Source organism: Mirounga angustirostris, unplaced genomic scaffold (assembly GCF_029215605.1).
Source record: "Mirounga angustirostris isolate CCGP_5_RB_7025 unplaced genomic scaffold, mMirAng1.0.hap1 SCAF_8, whole genome shotgun sequence".
NCBI classification, from domain to species: Eukaryota; Metazoa; Chordata; class Mammalia; order Carnivora; family Phocidae; genus Mirounga; species Mirounga angustirostris.
Genome location: NW_026991716.1, coordinates 11601725 through 11617337, shown reverse-complemented (window position 1 = coordinate 11617337; position 15613 = coordinate 11601725). Strand labels below are relative to the sequence as shown.

Below are 15613 nucleotides of genomic sequence, written 5' to 3'. Positions count from 1 at the left end.
GAGAGACCACGTGGAACAGGCACAAGTCACCCCAGCTGAAGCTCTCCTCTCCCACCAGCCTTCCAACCAACCGCTAGACCTAGGAGTGAGGCCATCGTGGTCCAGCTAGTCCCAGCCAAGCGGGTCGCATTAGAATAGCCCAGTGGGGGCACCTGGGTGGCTCAGTCATTAAGCGTCTGCCTTCGGCTCAGGTCATGATCCCAGGGTCCTGGGATCGAGCCCCGCATCGGGTTCCCTGCTCTGCGGGAAGCCTGCTTCTCCCTCTGCCACTCACCCTGCTTGTGTTCCCTCTCGCTGGGTCTCTGTCAAATAAATAAAACTTTAAAAAAAAAAAAAAAAAAGGAAAGAAACATCCAGAACATAAAGAGCTCTGACAAGAAAAAGACAAACCAATATAAAAATGGGTAAAGGTCAGGGCACCTGGGTGGCTCAGTCATTAAGCGTCTGCCTTCGGCTCAGGTCATGATCCCAGGGTCCTGGGATCGAGCCCCGCATCGGGCTCCCTGCTCTGCGGGAAGCCTGCTTCTCCCTCTCCCACTCCCCCTGCTTGTGTTCCTGCTCTCGCTGTGTCTCTCTCTGTCAAATAAATAAATTAAAAAAATCTTTAAAAAAAAAAAAAAAAGAATAGCCCAGTGGACATGCAGCCTCACAAGAAATAATTCATATTTGTTGTCTGAAGCCACTAAATGGGGGGGGGGGTTGTTACACAGTAGATGCAAACTGATACACTCGTTTTGTTTCCTGCTTAACACCTGCCCATCCTTCAAGTTTGAGGCTGAAGGCTTCCCTGAAGCCAGAAGATGCCACACTGGTTTGTATCCATAGCATCCTGTGGGTACCACTGACAGAGCCTTAGCGACAGTGGAAAGGGGCTGCCCACTTTCTCCTCTCTCCCAATGACTGAAGGCTCCTTCAGCCCTTGTGGATGCCTTCCTTAGAGCGCACACTCAGTACATACTTGCTGAAAGAACATACAGGAATGTGTCCATCTCTCTTCTGTTTTTTTTCCATCCTTAAAAGAACCAGACTAGGTAATTTTTACCTATCACCCCCTAGACATGGTAACTACATCAAAATACATTTTAATGTTTTTCTTTTTTAGAGTTCCACTCATACCAATAGCCTTTGGGAATCTCCCTACCCTTTTTATAGACAAGACTATCATATCCTCCAAACTTACTGTGCCTTTCAGTTTGACTAATACTAAAAAAATCACCTAAAATTCCAAGGGCCCTCAGCATACACGCACAGGGATAATTCTGATAAATGTTGTCATGTTCACCATCGTGATTACTATATATGTCAACGAAGCAGAAGGTTGTAACAGTACATAACTGTACATAACTGATTTCACTGCCAAGGCAATGACACTGACAGTTAGATGACAATTCGTGAGGACAGGAAACCTCTCCTCAACAAAGGGACTAGCAAGTTGCAGTCTTTCATCTGTTCATTTCAGCAACACATCACAATAAATTGTGTTTTGTGAAGCTTATCACCCTAACTGCATTAGAGCTGGTAGTTACCAGGGCACAATCACTGGGCTAACACTTAACACACATTGTCTCATTTAATTCTCTCAACAATTTGCAGGGTAGGTATGATGAACCCTATTTTACAGAAAAGGGGAATAAGTCTCAGAGAGGTGGTGCAATTTCCCCAAGGACACACAGCTAATGAGTGGAAGGTCAAAAACCCAGATACGATTCCCCAAAGCCTCTTACTTGTACTAATATCTTTAAATCTAATGCTGTTAAGGTGGGAACAATAACTAACTTCCTTTGGAAGACAAGGAAAGAGAGGCACAGAGAAAGGAAGTAGCCTGCCCATGGTCTCCGCAGGGCAGGAATGGGGGGAGAACCTGGATGTTCGTCCTTAGCCTGATGTTCCTGCTCCTGAATCCAGCCCAAGGCATCTCCAGCTTTTCCTTAGTTATTATTATTTGCATTCCTGCCTATCCCTGTGACTGACAACACATTCGAGAGATAGAGAGAATGGGTTCTCCCTATTCTATGTGTTTTTCCAATTACTGTGTGTCTAGATTGATTGTGAAAGGAAAAATACAGGGACGCCTGGGTGGCCCAGTCGGTTAGACGTCTGCCTTCTGCTCAGGTCATGATCTCAGGGTCCTGGGATCGAGCCCCACATCGGGTGCCCTGCTCAGTGGGGAGCCTGCTTCTCCCTCTCTCTCTGCTGCTCCCCCCTCCTTGTGCACGCGTGCATGCTCTCTCTCTCTCAAATAAATAAATAAAATCTTAAAAAAAAGAAAAATATGAAGCATGAAGTTGATGAGGCCTAATTGGGTATCATCTGTTTACCCAATTTCTTTTAAAAAAAGCAATCATCAGACTTAGAGAAGGATTTTAATCTTCCAACTTCACCATAATTCACATTAGTGGTATTCATTATTCATATCAATATGAGAGAACTGTCTTCACTGTCTGTGTACCATGAGGAATGATGACTATTTACCGTTAAATATTGGATGAAGAGTTACATAACAATCTTGGGGAAAAAAACAAACAAACTCTACCTCTCTACAATTTCACAACGCATGTACATCATAGGTAATTTTTCTAGGAACACACAGTGTCTTGTACCATTTAAACCATTTCAACAACTTAAAATAATGACCCATTGGGCACACCGCCCACATTGTCAAAGAGAACTGCTTTATTTTATTTGTTAAGAAACATCTTGGAATCATAGCACTCTCCGAAAGTATCGACAGCTATCCAGGTGCTTTGTTTTGGTCCAAAAATCATTTCTCTTAATTCCAGTCTATCCTTATTCCAGGTATGGAAGAGGGAGTGAGTATTTGTTGAGTATACAAAGTGTGTGGCAAATGTTCCATCACATCTCTCAAACAGGATTTGCAAGTAGACCCCGCCTTTAGTTCTTTCTTCGTGAAAAATGTCCTGACATCTCCGGGCTAACCCAGACCGAAGCACTCCTAGGAGAAAACGTCAGCCCAAGTCCTTGGCTAGGGACCTCCACCATGAAGTGGCTGGGCGATGACGTCCCCAAGACATCCGATGTCAACTGATGGCCCAATTTTAGACTTAATCTGGCCAAGGCCAACTAGGTTAGGGACTTTAAGATGTAATAGTCAGGATTTCTACGTTCTTTTGGACCCACATCAGAAAAGGGCAGGGAACGATTGGGTGCCAATTCAATTTGACATAAAGGGAGGATGAGTATAATTAACAAGAAGAGGACAAGGTTAGTTGTGTTCCTTTTCAAAGCTGAGTATGTGGATCAATTACTGGAGCCCAGCACGGAAGCTCTGGTTACACTGGACTGCTCTCGGGCCAGAACCGTCGTCAGGAAAAGTAACCAAGGTCCACTGTAGTGGTGTTTCCCTCCATGCTCCCTCTCCTGACCCGATTCCTCCCAAACAGCTACCTGGGTCTCCCCAACTCAGAATTCCAGTGCTGATAAACAACCAGAACATGAACCCAATTCACAAGAAAACCTGATCCCACCCAATGTTCTGAGATGGACTAATATCCTGCCTGGACTATCCACTCCTCGGTGTGTTACTCGCCACGGGATGCTATCTGTCCCAGAACGACCATGTGGTCCACGATCCTGAGCAAGTCACACTCCCACGATACTGACATCCCTTCCTGGAGGCCTGCCCAGATGAAGGAAATGGAAAATCTTCTAGGAGCAAGGTGACTGCCAACTCCCTCCTGACCCTCTGGAGGCCACCGCCTTCCACTGCCACTCCCTTGCTCGCCTTCAGGGAAGTGCCAGCCGGCAGGTTGCTAGGACAACTGGCCTCCCTGCTGGGGCACAGAAAGAGATCCTCAGCAATGCTGGGAACCTGGACTGCAAACTCCCGATGACAGCAACAAGATACCCATTGGCAGCTCATCTGCTCAGCTACAATGAGTGACAGACTAACATTACCCAGTGCATAGCTCTCACCTCGACACACTATCCTTTAATCTACACTTGTGCTCTATGTGGTGGTGAGAATAGGGGCAAGACACTCACTTCAGATAAAGGCCCAATGCCTCTATTATGAACTCGTGGGAGTGGCAGATACGTGCAATAAGGAACTGACATTTGTATCTTTAATTTATTAGTGTCCTGCAGGTGGGGGGAGGGAGCTTGTTCACAAGCAGAAGCACGAGAGCCAGAAAACAGGTAGAACCACTCAGGCTGCCAAAGGGGAAAAAAAATCTGTCTGTATAGGCCAGAGCTGTCCCCTTTCTGAACAATAACATGCCCCCTTCTCCTTGGAGAACAAAGAAGAAAAGGCAAAGAAAACTGGAAAGCGAGGGCTTGCCACGGTAGAGGAAGGGAACAATCTTTGTGGCGGGCCTCTTTGTTCTGCAGAGTGAATTTTACAATGCTTCTAACAGGTAGCAACTCGTAGGAGCCCAGTGCATTAAGACGGCCTATTAAAGTCTTGGATGTTAGCCCTGGAGAAATTATAGTTTTTCAGTTCCATGCAAGCTACAAAGGCTTGAGAAGAAAAACGAGAAATGAAATAAAGAGTAACCTCATGGAAATTTTAGAAAACGATTCCGGCGAGCATGTTTGTCTTTCTAGATGCTCAGAGTTGTGTGTCCCGAAGCCCGTGAGGATGGCTGCGTGCAGTCTGAAAGAGCCCTGTAGTAACTCGTGCAAGGGTCTCCTCAGCAGGGAAATTCTGCCGGCACGGTGGTCGAGTCCCATCCCAGTGTCGGATACCCCAGGCCGGAAGGCAGATGGGGACAAGATGTGCGTGATGAAGGTACAGGGAAAGAAGTGGAATTTCTAGGTGGAAGAAGATGGCTCAGAGTCCAAAGAGCATGGTGACAAGAACTTGCCTGAACTCTAGAAATGAAAGATTCTCAAAAGATTGCCATTCGTATCCCGTTAATATTTTCATTGGGGCGGGGGGAGAACTCTACTTCAGTCATTTTAGAACATAAGCACAAATAGAAAAAAAAAAAAAAAAAGACTGAAAAACTGACTTCCTCCAATGTAGGTTTCAATGTATAGAAGATTAATTAATTAATTAATTAATTCTTTCAATCTAAGATTCCACCTAGCCTAATTCATTGTATAGCTAGCACTTGAAATTTCATATGAATGTATGTTGGGGGAGTGGTTAAATGACTTTCTGGTATTTAAAAAAAAATGATTATTTTACAAAAGTGAAAAACGTGGGGAAATTAAAAGAATGAGGTTATCTTTCTGTTTGTCTTTTTTTGACATTAGTCCCAAGGAACAATTTATTTGCTGGTAAGAAAGAACCAACGGATTTTGTTTGGGCTTTCAGACAAAACAATGTCATTTCGTTCCTATTTGTGCCTCACTTTTCGGTCTGAAAGCAAAAGAGAAACAACAATCTTTGAGAGGAATCATGAAAAGAGTTCAAATACTATGGGATGAGACAATGTGTGAGAAATCACAAACATCAGTAATATCTTAACAAAGATGAGGGATCCAACCAGCCTCTGAGATGCCCAAAAGTGTGGGACTTATTTGATCTCTATCTGAAAGAACTTTTAGGTGCTGGGGAGGCACATGAGCGAGTCATTACTTCTTTGGTGCACGCGGATTCTTCAACAGTGGACACGTGAAAGATACACCCCTTGAGAAATACTTTTTTAATTTGGGGTGTGGTTTCTGTATCAAAGTTCAAGTTGAAAACACTATACCTACTCGGGTTGTACGGCATCCTTTCCTTAAGTGACCCCAAGTTCGGGCTTCAGGTTTTGCAAATAAATATATAAAATGATCCTAAAGGAGAATGGTTTTCTGATGCCACAAATCCCCATCCTAGGTCTTCGTCAGCTGTCCTACCCCATCATCTCTGATGGAAAGAAGGTTCTGGCAGAGAGGTCTCATTTGCCCAGACTCAGGAGCAGGTAAGTAAGAGACTGGTTTTAGCTGCCCTCCCTCCCTTGCCTTCTCAAAGCACACACATACACGGGGCTCAGCTCTACCTCGATTTCAAGGCCCGATTCTGCTGTGCAGTGGAGCTTGAAGACTTCCCTGAGCACCCGGCTCTGAGCACTCTGACCCACCACCCCTTCCGGAGCACCTGACTCACCCCCCGAGTGCATGCCCCCCTCCCCCGCAAGGGCAGCAAATATGGATCACACATCCCGTATCCCTAACACACTTTAGCACACCTTGGCACACAAAACGGTCTTTTCGTAAGTATCGTTTATTGGGTGAATTCTGATCTTCAAGAGAACACACACACACTTTGCCCTTGGCACAACTCAGTTAGAGAGCAGTCTCACCAGGCTGCGGGGTGCTCCCTTTCCCCCACAGAACACGAACATTGTAGGGTTCTTCAACAACTTCTGGGGGCTCTGTGGTTCTCCCTCCCCTCTCCGAGGTGCCTGAGAGGAGAGGATGAGGCCCGGCGCTGGGAGAAGGTGATGCCGAGGGGAAAGGGTGTGCCTGGGTTGGGCTAGACTTTGCCAAGGACTCAGGAAGGAGCTCTGACATCAGCTCTCAGAAGGAGCAGCTCCTGCAGAGGCCCCGCCAGAGAGGCCAGGGCCAGGAATTAGTGAGACGTGCTGGAAGGAAGTCTGAGAAGGGCAGAGAAAAGGGTGAAGGCGAAAACCTGAAAAGACCCGAGGCCACACGAGCGACTGCCCGGCCCAGAGCCTCGAGGACACTCAGGCCGAGTCACAGGGCCTTCAGGAGCGAGGACTGAAAACAGTGAGGCCGGTTCCTCGTTATTCTAACAGCAAAATCTCCCCTTCTCTCCTGACCCCCTTATCTACTTCAGTTTTCTCTCTCTGGTTTTTTTTTTTTTATTTTTTGCGATAGTGCTAAAGAATGTGGGTCACAGATGGCAAATCGAAAAGGTACAAATTGCCAGACACACAGGAAATTCCCAAATCACTCTTATCAGAGTGTGTGTATGCAATTCTCTGACTCTGGGGACTAGAAATTCAGCTGCCATTTTTCGAAGCTTGTAAAGACAGCATAATGCTGTATAAATAGGCACAGAGGTGTGTATTCTGGTCATCCAGTATCTTCCTAGGAAAAATGTAACTCCTGCACTCAGAGCGGTTCCTCTGAAAAGGGGGGGTCCATGAACACACAAAATCCAAGAAACCGTTATTCTTGCCATCCTCAAAAGCAACGCAGGAGGATGCCACCTTAAGAAAGCCTTTGTGAGGCTGATATGAGGAATTCTTAATTGCAGGAAACAAACTGAGGGTTGCTGGAGTGGGGGGTGGGGTGGGAGGGATGGGGTGACTGGGTGATAGACACTGGGGAGGGTATGTGCTCTGGTAAGCGCTGTGAATTGTGCAAGACCGTTGAATCTCAGATCTGTACCTCTGAAACAAATAATGCAATATATGTTAAGAAAAAAAGAAGAAGAAGAAGGTAGCGGGAGGGGAAGAATGAAGCGGGGGAAATCGGAGGGGTAGACGAACCATGAGAGACGATGGACTCTGAAAAACAAACTGAGGGTTCTAGAGGGGAGGGGGGTGGGAGGATGGGTTAGCCTGGTGGTGGGTATTGAGGAGGGCACATTCTGCATGGAGCACTGGGTGTTATGCACAAACAATGAATCATGGAACAGTACATCAAAAACTAATGATGTAATGTATGGGGATTAACATAAGAATAAAAAAAAATTCGAAATAATATTAGATTTATAGAAAAGTTGCAAAAAAAAAAAAAAGAAAGCCTTTGTGAGGGGCGCTTGGGTGGCTCAGTCAGTTAAGCGTCTGCCTTCAGGGCGCCTGGGTGGCTCAGTTGGTTAAGCGACTGCCTTCGGCTCAGGTCATGATCCTGGAGTCCCTGGATCGAGTCCCGCATCAGGCTCCCTGCTCAGCAGGGAGCCTGCTTCTGCCTCTGACCCTCCCCCCTCTCATGTGCTCTCTCTTTCTCATTCTCTCTGTCTCAAATAAATAAATAAAATCTTTAAAAAAAAAAAAAAGCGTCTGCCTTCAGATCAGGTCATGATCCCAGGGTCCTAGGATCGAGTCCCACATTGGGCTCCCTGCTCAGCAAGGAGCCTGCTTCTCCCTCTCCCTCTGCCTGCCACTCCCCCTGTTTGTGTTCTCTCTCTCTCTCTCTGACAAATAAATAAATAAAATCTTAAAAAAAAAAAAAAAGGAAAGAAAGCCTTTGTGAATGCCCTCCCTTACACCACAGGAAACATTGGATGGGCTTAATTTGTGTCGGCATACCATTTCTTTGTTCCAAATTGTTCATCATCCAGAAGACGGGATAAATGATGCTATTCAGTAAATGGTGAGTTTCTTTCTCGGGAGCTAGCACACCTCAAGCCTGGCTCCCGCTCTCAGGGGCGATGAAATGATGTGATGGGGAGAGACCAAGCCGCCTCCGTTCACAGAATGCTAGAGTTGGCTGCTGAGAAATGACTGATAAAGCAAACCACTCAAATGGAACGGGAGAGGAAATACACACAGGGCAGGATTTTTTTTTTTTTAAGTATCAGAAAATCCCCATACTCTATTGATAGTTCTATAAAACATTTTTTAAAACAAATTGTTTCCTTTCCCACATTTACTTATACACGTTGTAGATATTTAGTATCAACCTCTAAGTAAAAGAAACTAGATGGGTCTCTCCACGCCATCCCCTACCTGATCACACTGCTATCGGATTCAAGCAGGTCTCATCAGAACCGTGTTTATATTCCTTTCGGTTAGCCCACCACACATGAGAAGCCTGGACATACACTAACATTCTCCTTGGACATTCACTCAACAACTACTTACTGAGTGCCCACTGTAGGCCAAACAGCATTTAGGTGTTGTAGATTCAGCGGTAATAATAATAATAATAATAATAAAATGCCTGCTTTTCATGAGGCTTACAGTCTAGTTGAGGGGATAAACGATTAACAAATAAATATATAATATATAAGATGCTTAAAAGGAAAATGAAGTATGCTAGCAGGCACAGAGGAATGGGGTGGCTGCTCTTTTACATGGGTCAGGAGAGGCTGCTTTGAAAAGGTAACCTGGGAAGTCCTACTTAAGGAGGCTGAGAAGCTTAAGAAAGAAATATAGATCATTGCCTCCATGCATATATTTAGAGAAGGGGGAGAGGGAGGGGCAGAGGGAGAGAGAGAATCTTAAGCAGGTTCCATGCCCAACGCAAAGCCCGATGCGGGGCTCAATCTCACGACCCTGAGATCATGACCTGAGCTGAAATCAAGAGTTGGATGCTTAACTGACCGAGCCACCCAGGCACCCCTATGCTAAGCAATATTTGAATGTGGAGGTAGACGGTTTTTAAAAACTTAATTTCAAAAGCGGCTCATATTTAATTTTCAAAAAGACCAATGGGTGGGCCCTAATTTTTTTTTTTTTAAGATTTTATTTATTTGACAGAGAGAGACACAGTGAGAGAGGGAACACAAGCAGGGAGTGTGGGAAAGAGAGAAGCAGAATTCCTGCGGAGCAGGAAGCCCGAGGCGGGGCTCGATCCCAGGACCCTGGGATCATGACCTGAGCCGAAGGCAGACGCTTAACGACTGAGCCACCCAGGCGCCCCAGGTGGACCCGAAATTTAAATGACTAAAACTATATTCTTAGAAAGCACTCAAATGAATACCTTTGAGTTGCCATGCTATCCAGGAGGGTGCGTATCACAACGGTGATAGACATAACATATATATAAGCATAAGACTGCACTCAATATTTTATTTTTTTTTTTAAGATTTTATTTATTTATTTGAGAGAGAGAATGAGAGACAGAAAGCACGAGAGGGAAGAGGGTCAGAGGGAGAAAGCAGACCCCCCGCTGAGGAGGGAGCCCGATGCGGGACTCGATCCCGAGACTCCAGGATCATGACCTGAGCCAAAGGCAGTCGCTTAACCAACTGAGCCACCCAGGTGCCCTGCACTCAATATTTTAAAAGCAGTTGTAGTAAATTGAACTTGTGCCAAATCATTGACTTTTAGAAGACAAACGGGCTAAAATGAAGGTCCGACCTGCCTCATCCAAGCTGGCACACTCTGCAATGTGACACATCGAGCAAGGAGAACCACCAGAGGTCACTTAACTCAATGTTCTCATGTTACTCCTCATAAATCGCGTCCATGGAGCTTTAGGGGTTCCCAGTTTCCAAGATTAAGTGCAACATCATGTGCAAAACCCAGGTCTCCTGACTCGTAGGTAAAATTTCATTACCACCCTTTTCATCTCATCTGCTAGAATGCTGGTGGCATATCGGAGAGGTAGCTAACAGGGACCGGCAGAGGGGTCCCGCAGAGGCAGGAAGTTTGGGGTGCAGTCTGCGAAGAATGCTGAGGACAGAAGCCGCTCATTCCAAGGGCTGCTAGGATGGTTACTCAAATATTTATATATCCACATTCCTACCCATTGGCAAGCACACGTTCTTTGAAAATCTCCTGCTTTCCCTATCATCATGGCACTGGCTTTGGGACACGAAGGACACCGAAGTATGAACTCAATGTAAAAATGCACCAAGATCCCAAAAGATTACTAATGACTAAGATTACTAATTTCACAACTTGCTGAGAAAATCGGGACCCTCCCGCCCCCCCACCAAGCAAATGCAATTTGCAAGAGGAAGTCCTCAGCACTGAAGAAGTTCACTAGAATTTCGTATTTTCTTCCTTTCTCTCAACACACTCCATTTACAGAAGGATTTTAAAATTACTTTAGCGGGCCATGTGGCACCTTAAAGTTTATACTTCAGAATTTCTTTGAAAACCTCATTTAATGTTTGGGGTTTGACTGGGCATCACATGAGCATTTCAAAGCAATGGTTTAAAAAAAAAAAAAACCACCAGATTTGAAACAAAAGTTATTTTGATTACAGTATCTGCATTATTCATTTAGATGTAACCTGAAACCTAAAGCACTTTTCCATAAGACACTTGTTTCCTAGGATAAAAATGCTTTAAAAAACATCACCAGAAAAAGAGAAATCACCAGAAGTGTATTCTAACAGCCATCTGATTGGGAAAATAATTTCTAGTAAAATATACTGCTACTCTAGGACCCAAATTATTCCTTAATAGTGACAGAACCTTTTACAACAAGAGAGATTATTTTTTAGTAAGCATTAAAGTGCCTTACTTATGGGGGCACTGTACTGTGCCCCTTATGGGGGACCTCAAACCAAGATGTTAACTGATCAATTCACAGGTTATTTGTTGTGCATACCGATTTACAAAATAAAAAGTAACATATAGACTTAACAAAATAACACTTGATGGGGGTTAGTGACTTGTCAAAGTTGCAGATTTCTTGACCTCAACCGTAGGACCAGGAACAGAATTCAGGTCTGCTGATTCCAGCTGCTGTATGCACATTTCCACTGGACCCAATGGGATCATATGCACAAAATGGAAACACATTAAAACACCAGTGTTTCCCACCATTTACTATGAGGCACTGGGAGATTCTAAATTTAATAAGCTTATTTTAATATGACTATTTAACCCTGAGGAAATATGGATAAAGATGCATATTTTAATACAAATTTTTAGAAAACCACAACATCAAAAAATATTCAGTGGAAATTTTTCTTTTCAGCATTAATGCTTGTTCTCCCTGATATATGCCCTCATATTGATGCACCTTGCTCTTTCAAAATTATTTGTACAACTGGAAAAATATAAGTTAAAAATCCCTGGAGAAGTTTCCTGACTGAATTGTTAAGAAGTTAAGAACTTATTATTTAAAATTTTATATAATATATATAAAAATATATATAATACATATTTATATACACACAAATATATGTACTTGTGTATATATAATATATGCACAAATATACACTATATATTAAATATGTAAATGTACGCACGCATTTACACACACACGCACACGCACACACACATACCCCAAGTCCTAGTCAAAGTTGGTTCTTACTTTTCTAAAACTTGAAGACAATACACTCATGGCCCATCCTGGGTTTCCCGCAGCTGTACTCTTTCCGGATCAAAACCTTACAAACTTTTTTTTTTTTGGACACAATCTAGCAATGAGGTTAAAATCTCCAGTAAGCAACAGAGTTGGTCCGATTCCTAAATTCTGTGGCAGATAAGCTCCTGGCAACCCAGAGTGCGCTCCATCTCTTCAACTACTTGATACCAAAGTTCCTCATGAAAAGCAACCTGCAGCTGATACTTTACTGATCCCAAAGCCTTGACCTTGCAACCTGATAAAAAACAGTAAGTCCTCCAGTTTTGAATAAGACAAGCACCCAAAGTAATTGACTATATTTGCATACCTCAGATTTTTGAAAGCCAGGGAAAAAAAATTCATTCCAAGAACAAACCAACCGACGACAACAACAACAACAACAACAAACTTCACATAAATAAAAATATTTGCTGGGTGCCAATTCTCGTTGCTAATCCTTCGCCCGGAGAATTTTACCCACTACCCCCCAAACCTAAATGAACTTCGACAGCCCAGTTGAAAGAGTCTGCTCTACCCTGGGTACTGTGTCAGTGTCCCAGGAGACGAGTGCTCTAACAGTGAAAAGAATCACTGTCTTCCACTCTTTTCTACCAGAAGTAGATAATGAGCAGTGCCCCACGAAGGCAAGTTCACGGCAGATAAAAACAGAATCTCTCCTCTAAAAAAAGAAATTAATTGGACGATCACTTAGAACTCATGCGAATGCCCCTTCATCGCCCTGGCTCGGTGACATGCCATGATTCACAGATCCTTGCAAGGCAAGCCGCCGCAGATGCTGCTCGTTAACTTACGACATTCACTGCGCGCTGTTCGCAGGTAGCCCTGGCTTAGCCTTCACCATGGAGACTTCCCACAAGAAGCTGGAGCGCTCCTGGGCTCAGGCGTGTTCTTTCTTCCTTCCAGAGGAGTGAGAAATCCCTAGCGCGGGAATCGGAGAGAAGAAAAAGGAAAAGGTAAATGCCTCATCCAATCACTCTGTTATCTCAACAAATGAAGTCTCACGGATTTGAGAACTCGCCAAAGACCATTTTCCAGCACCCTTTCCTAAAAAAAAAAAGGAATGTAGTATTTTTGCTCCCGCCCCAGGAGACACGGCGTCGCCCGGTCAGCCTTTCCCCTGCACCCCCGTCCCTCCCCACCCTTCCCCCCCCCACTCCCCACACACCCATAAAGTTGAAGCCAATTCTGGGGGACTCCTGATGTAATCCCAGCTGAGATGTCAACTCGCAACACGGTCTCATAACACGCCACCTGATTTTACTCTCTGCAAAAGGGAGGGAGCTGGACGATCACCTCTTGCCATTTTCATACCTCACTGGGTTGTTGGGAAGATCAATAAGATCACTCTTGCAAAGTACTCACAGTTCCCGAGAAGAAAGGCACTATGTAAACGCCAAGTATTATTAGTGGTCATAAGCCTGTTACTGAGCTCTGAGCCAGAATTTAAAAGCCAGCTTTGGCTAGCCACCAACCGTCCACTCTCCCTGGGGCACCCAAACGTGCAAAAAAAAGTCTGCATGGGCTGCATTGCTGAAACTTCCCTTGCACTGAGGGGTCCGGGGAAGCCCAGAACCGGAAACAGAGCCTTCTGGAAGCTCAGGGAGAAAGCACGTAAAGACCTGGATCAGAGCGGGAAGCAAAGGGGGGGGGGGGGCGTGGAAGGTGGGTGACAGAGGCCTGTGCAGGAGAATTGTTCTTTGGTCCCTGCCGTATGGTCCCCTCCGATGGCTGGGTGACAGTGTTGAGTGCACTGGAGGTTTGCAGGGCTGTGAAATTTTCCACTTGGCTGTCTGCCGATCCTGCCCACCGAGGATAACACTTCCATACACACATAAGTGGCACACGAGGCCCTGCTGGAGAGGACTGGAGGATTTTGTGTTTGTTTGTTGCTTTTAAAGAAAAGCCCTATTCATATCCTGATCCTTAATATTTTCCACACCTGGATTTCTTGATTTTTTTTTCCCCCTCCTTGAAGACAGAGCCAGGAACAGCCCTGCCTGGGCCAACATGATCAAGTTATTTCGACTCGTGTGTTCTTGAGGAGCATGCTTGGGGTATGGGAACTTATGTGACGGGCTCTGGGGATGGTGAGAAACACAGAATATAAGTGCTACGCTAGCGCCCTGTTTGCTTCCCAAACAAATCATCCACGAGTTCCCTTTCAAAGCAGCAAAGCACATGCCCAACAAAGGTGGGAGGCTCAGGACTCGCACTGTGGGTGTAACCCTGTTTTCGAGGGGAAAATGTGGTCCTGATCTCCAAAAAAAAACCCCGCAAAAATGAATTAACAGCAAATCTTCGATTTGGAATTGGTAAGACACTAGCAAGTATACCTCAAAATAACTGAAAAACGGAGAGAAGAAAATTAGAACGGAGAGAAGAAAATTAGGACCGAAGGAAGAAAGGAGGAATCTGCTACGAATATAGTTAACCAGGGCTTTTACAATGAATACAGTTTACAAAGTGCTTTCTTCTTTTTTTTTTATTGAGGTATAATTGAGAGACAACATTATATTAGTTTCAGCTATACAAAGTGCTTTCATATTCATTCATTCATTCATTCATTCATTCACTGGACAAATTTTTACTTGGTGCTTCCTATATTCACCAGGTTCTATGTTCATAATGGTGAACAAAACAGCCAAGGACCAGGCCTTTAAGGAGCTCACTGCATCAAGAGGAGCAGACAAGACCGAATCAGTGTATACCATTTGTAGTCCATGTGTGAAATTTGCAAATCGGATAGGCATTAGGAAGGAAAAAGAAACACTGTGATTTGCGATCCTATTGGGAGGACCACACTCCCAAGGAGGGGCTTCAGAAGGCTTTTCTTACAAAATGACCAAGTGAGAGAAGTTCGGCAGGTAGAGAACACGGCCTCTGTGTGATGTGATCTGATTGGACGTGGACAACTAGTTTCTGGTATTTTATCTTCTTTTTTTTTTCTTCCTGCCCATTTCAACTGGGTCTCCTTTATCAAGAAATGGGCCACACAGCTGTTCTCAATACCTTGAAATAAGAGAGGATTCTTCTTCCCAATTGCCAGAACATCAGCACAACAAACACTAGTAATTTCTGCTAGAGGAGCACGGTTCGATGCAGGTATTATACTTGATATGACAGGAGAGGAAGCCCCTGCTTTCCTAATGCATCTCACGTCACCCCGTCATCACGGTGAAAGAAAAGGAAGCTCTCTGTTAACACCTGCAAGCCACAGCTGGAGTTAAGAAAACCCTCCCCCAACCCCCCAAAGGGCTAAAAACAGATCACATTACATGTAAACTTCTGCAAAAAAAATCTGCCTAGTGCCTTGCAGTAGGTTCCAAATTTGCTGGCTTCCTCTTTACTATTAAGATGTTTTTATTATTTTTCTCTTGGACTCCAAACAGCCTTTATGTCCCTGTCCTGGGAGCCTTCTCATTTGGTTCTCGCTTTGGTTACCTGTTTATTGACCCAGGCAAGCAGCATGGTGCAAAGCAATAAAAAGCAATGGAAATGTTGCGTTCACCTGAAGTGTTTTCTTGTCCCCTATCATCCCCGATCTGGTACAATGTAATCCTTCCGCTAAGGAAAATCAGCTAATTCGCTTTCTTCATCCTACAAAACGAAGGCATCCTCAGACAGGTTCATTCATGTCCTCCCCGCGAATGAAGTAAGTCTGAAAGTCTGTCTGAAACAAATACGCCAAACTTCTACTTGAGTC

At 44.5% G+C, this 15613-nt stretch overlaps 1 protein-coding gene across 16 annotated transcripts in view; it reads right to left on the bottom strand.

Moving 5' to 3' along the window:
* Nucleotides 1-15613, bottom strand: part of ATXN1 (ataxin 1) — a 407605-nt gene that overhangs the window by 145054 nt on the left and 246938 nt on the right. For all 16 annotated transcript variants that reach the window (XM_064597143.1, XM_054505717.2, XM_045866332.3 and 13 more), the window contains one exon: nucleotides 12702-12828. The gene's annotated coding sequence lies outside the window, so the exon portion shown is untranslated. The remainder of the gene's footprint in view (nucleotides 1-12701; nucleotides 12829-15613) is intronic.